This window comes from Dasypus novemcinctus, chromosome 16, assembly GCF_030445035.2.
Source record: "Dasypus novemcinctus isolate mDasNov1 chromosome 16, mDasNov1.1.hap2, whole genome shotgun sequence".
Lineage (NCBI taxonomy): Eukaryota > Metazoa > Chordata > Mammalia > Cingulata > Dasypodidae > Dasypus > Dasypus novemcinctus.
In genome coordinates, this window is record NC_080688.1 from 10751309 (window position 1) to 10757519 (window position 6211).

The window sequence follows — 6211 nt, forward strand, 5'->3', positions numbered from 1 at the left end:
AGCAGTTTTATATGCTCTGTGGATTCCAAAAATAGTTGTTCTATTATGTTTGTAAATTGGTCTATACCTGGGTGTGATTGAAATATGGTTCAGACTTCAATTGTGCCATGTCAGTAGTGTGTTGAGTCTCTGCACACCAGCATGGAGGGAAACACAGATAAAAGAAATGGCAAAGGATAAAATCTGATATTTTTATGCTGGAGTTTTGAGCTGGAGCCCTGGGAAGTAAGCACACAGAGGAACTTGGTTATGAGCAAAGAGAAGCAAGCCCGAGGAAGAGAGGATCCCTGAACACAGAGAGAAACAAGCCCTGGGAAGAAAGTAACCCTGACCCTGGAGAGAAGCAAGCTCCAGGAAGAGAGGAAGCCTGATCCCTGACAGCTGTCAGCATCCATCTTGCTCAAACATGTGGCAAAAGAATTTGGTTAACATAGTAAATTATGCTTTATGGCCTGGTAACTGGATGTTTCTACCCCAAATAAATACTGTTTATAAAAACCAACTGATCTCTGGTATTTTGCATTAGTACCCCTTTGGCTGACTATTACAGAATTTGTAACCAATAATGGAGAAGTGCTTTTGCAATCACCAAAGTGCTGGAATGGCTTTTTAAAAGAGTAAGGGGTATTTTTTGGAGGAAGTGTGAGATGCTTGATAGAAAAGGTCAAGAATGCTTTGAAAAGACTTTTGGTAGGAATATGGATGCTAAAGAGACTTTTTATGATGTCTTAGTCGTAAATGATGAAACTATTATTGCAAACTGGAGGAAAGATTATCTGTGTTTTAAAGTTGCAGAAAACTTACTAGATTAACTCCTGAATATTTTCTCAAAGGAAGAGTTTGAAAATGGTGATCCTATACATTTAGCTGAAGAAATTTCCAAAGAAAACTCAGAGAATGCAGTTTTGCTTCTCCTTGCATATTATAGCAAAAAGTTAGATGAGAGAGATACACTGAAAATTAAACTGTTGGGCACAGAGAAAACAAACTTATTCTGGAAATCTCAAGCCTCTGAAAATCAAGCTCACAGATGATAGTGCCCCATTTGAGGACTTAACGAAATGTAAGCAGGAATGAAGATGCAGTTATCTAGGAAAGACTGTGGGAAGTCTTGCTGTCGGATGGATTGGACCCTGCTTCTTGCATGCAAAATCAACAAACTTTTTGAAAGAGGTGTATGAAGGAAAACACTGTTAGCTTTGACTAAAAGGAACATGGAAAGGAGAGATTGAAGGATAAACAACTTTAAGAGGAAAACCATGGGAGCTGAGATCTGGAATTAAGACATCATCTTGGGCCTAGAGAGGGACCCCACCCACATGTACAGAGAGGGTGAGTTTGCACCAGCTATTGAAGAGGGTGGACAGTCCCACCTTATGTTCAGGAAGAGTTTTGCCACCCCAGTGTACAGCAAGGGCGGAGAACATTCCTTAAAGTTTAGGGTAGTTAAGGTCAATATTCCATAGATCTGAGAGAGGTGTGCCTGTCTCCCATGGATTAAGGGGAAGGCCAGGTGGTCAACTCATTTCTCTGAGAGGGTTGAGCCTGTATGCCAAAAATTAAGGAGGATGTTCCTTCACCTCACTGTACTTGGGGGATTAAATCTCTAACCCAAATTTTGGGTAAGGTGTAGCAATCACCACAATGTTCTCAGAAGAGGGTAAGCTCTGGAGCTCAGTCACCACCCAGACACTTGATGAGGGTGGAACTAAGAAAATGGCCCTTGGGCAAGCTTGTGGAAAGGGTGGGTCCCATAAGGCTCCAAATAAAAGCAATCATTATCCTAACAATGACTCTCAGACTGAAATTGAATGTAGGATACCTTGCAGGTTTACTTAACTATTCTTTGAACCATAACTCATACTTCACTCCCAATTTATCTTTATTGTAATGCAAATGATAATCCTTTGTCCACTTGTGTATTGGAAGCAGATAAATTGATTTTAAGTTTCAGAGGTCTATGGCACACAGACTTTGCCCATGGGCAAACTGTATTTCTTTAAACTGATTGTGATGTGATTCTATACTTAGAATTGCTACTGATTTAAGGTTTTCTTTTTTGAATATTGTAACATCTTTTTGCAATTCAGAGCATGAGCATAGCAGTTTGATATGGTTTATTAATTCCAAAAATAGATATTGGATTATGTTTGTAAACAGATCTTTACCAGGGTATATTTAAATTAGGATTAGGGGTTTGATTGGCCTACATCCGTAGGATGTTAAGTCCCTGCCCCTTGGTGTGTGGGGACTCAGAGATAAAAGACATGGCAAAGGACAGAATTGGAGTTTTTGATGATGAAGTCTTGAGCTGGAGCCCTGGGATGTAAACACACTCAGGATCTTCATTGTGAGGAAAGATAAGTAAGGCCCAAGAAGAGAGGAACTCAGCCCAGAGAGTAGCAAGCTGTGGGAAGAGAGGAACACAGGAAGCCTGAACCCTACCAGATGCTGGCAGCCATCTTGCCCAACAGAGGGTAAACGTCTTTGGTGACAGAAGTAACTTATGCTTTTATGTCCTGGTAACTGTAAGCTTCTACCCCAAATAAACACATTTTATAAAAACCAACTAATTTCTGGTATTTTGCATCAGCACCCTTTTGGCTGACTAATACAAGGATTTTGATTGTTAACATAATTTAAAATTATTGTTTCATGTATTTTTTAGGTTATTTCCTACAAAACTGATAAAAGTAGCTACTGTTCTATATTTTTGTGCAATATTCATTTTTACTATAAAATGTAATTTTTAGGGAAACAATGTGATTTATAATGAATATAAAATTTACAGTGTATCTTTTACTTCTTTGGTACAATTATCTTTATACCTTTGTTTAATATTTGCTTCAGACAAATACCCATATATTAAGGCTTTCCCAATTCTCACAATCTGTTTGTAATTTTTATTTGCATTTTGCCATTTGCTATTAGACATAAGATACCTCTGTTGAGAATCATATCTTTTATTGCAGTATGCTAATTACATATTATCATTTTTCCTGTACTGTATTAGATGTGTCAACCTCTGCTTGTTTTCTGGAATTAGTCCAGGTTTCTGTTTTATTCTTACAACTTCTTTTATGGTTGACTACAAACTATACATTGTAATTTTTAAAATCTACAAACATGTCTTGGTGCAATCTTAGAGCCCCTACTCACATGAGATCATAGTCCAGGAATAACTAATGAGGAAATGCCTTCACCAATGTACAGTTTATAAAAGTCAGAAATTGGTTTCCAAGTATTCATTATTAGTCTTCTTTTGGATGATAATGACACAATTATTGATATTTTATGATTTCCATACATTAAAATAAAAATTCATAGTGACTTAATATTTATAAACTTATTTCATATAATGAAAAATTTGTATACTTCATTTCTCAGATTGTTGATGACCTACCCTAACATTTTCCATTGACTATGGCCATAATGACAATATTAAAAGTGTGATATTTGTGTGAAAAAGTGATTCATAAATGAATACAACTTTGATTAGTTAAAGAGTCATGTGGAGCTTCTTAGGGATGCTGAAGAATATATACAACAATGTGGAGGGCTTAACACACTAGTCTGTCTTCACCCATTGGGACCCAACCATGTTCTCAAGACATACTCTCTCTTCTGTTGAGAACATCAGGCTTCCCCAGGATGGAGGTATAACACAATCCTGCTCATTGTATGAGTCTGCACCCATTGGCATAATACACTATGGCCTGATGAGCACTCACACACTCCATAGAAGTCTTCCCTATGTGAATTCTGTGCCAGATGCCCACCATCAAACACCTTAAACCAGTAACCCCTCCTTATTATATTTTCTAAAGAGTTTTCTTAACATCACAGTTTCAACCACATACCCAACAATCTCCTAAGTTCACCTGCACCCCCCAGCCATCCCTTCAATTACTTGGACAATATGACTTATCTTTACAACCCTAGCCCAACCCAATCAGTATCCCTATGCCCTGTCTTATCCCATCACTACACAACTACTTACCTTCACTTCATCATAGATTTCACCCTTGTGGACATTGGCTCACATCCTTCTTTGCCCCCTCCCCCATTTCCTGTAAGCCTATGTTCCAATCTGTCTCTAGGCCTTCAGCATTGTAGCAAGTATATAAGAATCTTGTCCCTTAATTAGTGAAACATGGTTGTCACTGTGGGCCCTGAGGGAAGGAGGTGAGAGGAATTGAAGAGTTGGAAGAGGGGGTAAGTGGAGGGCAATGGAGGAGTTCTACATGATCCTGCAATGATGGGTACAGGCCATGTTAAACTTTACCAAATTTATAAATGTGTACAGTCTGAAATGTAAACCATAATGTAAACCACAATGGAACCATGCTTAGTAGCTATGCTTCAATATCCATACATCAATTGCATCACATGTAACATCCACATATAAAATGATTATTGCTGGGAACAGGGAAAAGGTGTTTGATGTTTGGTATATAGGAGTCCTTTATATTCTATGTGTGACTTTATTGTGACCTAAAATGTTTTTGAAGACACAATAAAAATTTTTTTTAAAATAATGTATGTACTGAAGAAGAAAAGGAAGAGATTGCCTTGCCACTGTACATAGAGGGCAGCACCTATTACAGTGATGAAAGGCAAAATATCAAAAATGTTTTATGATATTTTTCATTTTTTAATACTTCATTTTTTACTTTATCTTAGATTCCTAAATTATTATATATTATATTTCTAATCTTTAAACCTATCATTTCTATTTCATTTTCCTATTAAATGAACTCAGCAATATATTAGACTCCATTTTTTAAGAAGTGTTTGATCACAGAGGGATTCAACTATGGTGGGGGGAGCACTGATGGAGGTTGTCACTGATGGGGAATGCACAGGTGGGAAGAAGTTCTCCAGGGCATACATATAGGGTATATAGATATGTTTGGATATTCATTGGTTATTGACATACATAGTGGGTAGAGTTTCACATAACAACTGAGTGAGTGTTGAATTCTCATTCTGCAGAACTCTGTCACATTCAATGGAGAACAACAATCCCGTAGGTGCAAGGGCAAAGACTAGTGAAGAAGGGTGGTCCAATGATGGGCTTTTCATACTGATGACTAAGCTTAGGAGCTTGTGTGCTTGAAATTTCAACTAGGCCTAGAGCTGCAGGGTGCCTAAAATTTACCTCCTGGGAGCCTCCATGGTCCTCAGATGTGGCCACACTCTAGGCCAAACTCAACCTGTAAATGCATTACCTTCCACCTAGCATGGGACCTGACTCCCAGGATGATCCTCCCTGGCACTGAGGGATTACTAGCAAACACCAGCTGGTGATGCAACTAGAAAAAGACATTGAATAAAAGGGGAAATGGTAAAGACAAAAGAGTTTATATGGCTAAAAGACTTCTACATGAGTTGGTAGGTCATCAGAGGTGTTGCACTTATGCACATCTCAGCAGGATTTCAGAGACAGTCAAAGTAGATACAACCCCATATAGTGGTGCCCCTGAGGGCTATGGAGACACCAAGGTCTTAGAGTCATGACATATGGCTCTGGAGTTCACTTCCATGCCAGTGGGCACAACTTTGGAATCTGTGCTCCTGAGTGTGATGGAGTTGAACTCAGATTTGACCTCTCTACATATGCCTCTTCTGTCACTTTTACAGAACCTGTGGTTTGTGCTGGGATTGATTTATGCTTAAGAGATGTGAATCTCTGGAAAAGCCATTGGCCAGGTAGGTCCTAAGTCTCAGCAGAGTTAGAACACCTACTTTCCACTTTGATGGACTTATCAAGGTCCATCAAACATCAAGCTAACAGGGAGGTGGGAATGGTTGACCACCACACCAGGGAATCAAGATGATCTACAACTGTAAGCAAGAGAATTCCTTCCATCAGCCATAGGGGATCTTAACCCCCTCTCTATTTAGAAGTGGAAAGGACCTCACCATCCCATGGTCCTCATAATGGAAGAATATAATGTGGATTAGAGTGAACTTACTGGTATTCTACTATAGAATTATTGTGACTATAGCAATGGAAGAAACCGTATCATTGATGATGAGACAGTGACCTTGTGAGTTGCTGAGGGAAGGAAGATGGAAAAAGAGGTGTGATATTGGGGAATTTTCAAGACTTGGAGTTGTCCTGAAGGATTTTGCAGGGACAGATACAGGACACTATATATCCTGTCGTAATGCACTGAATGGACTGGAAGAGAGTGTAAACTACAAT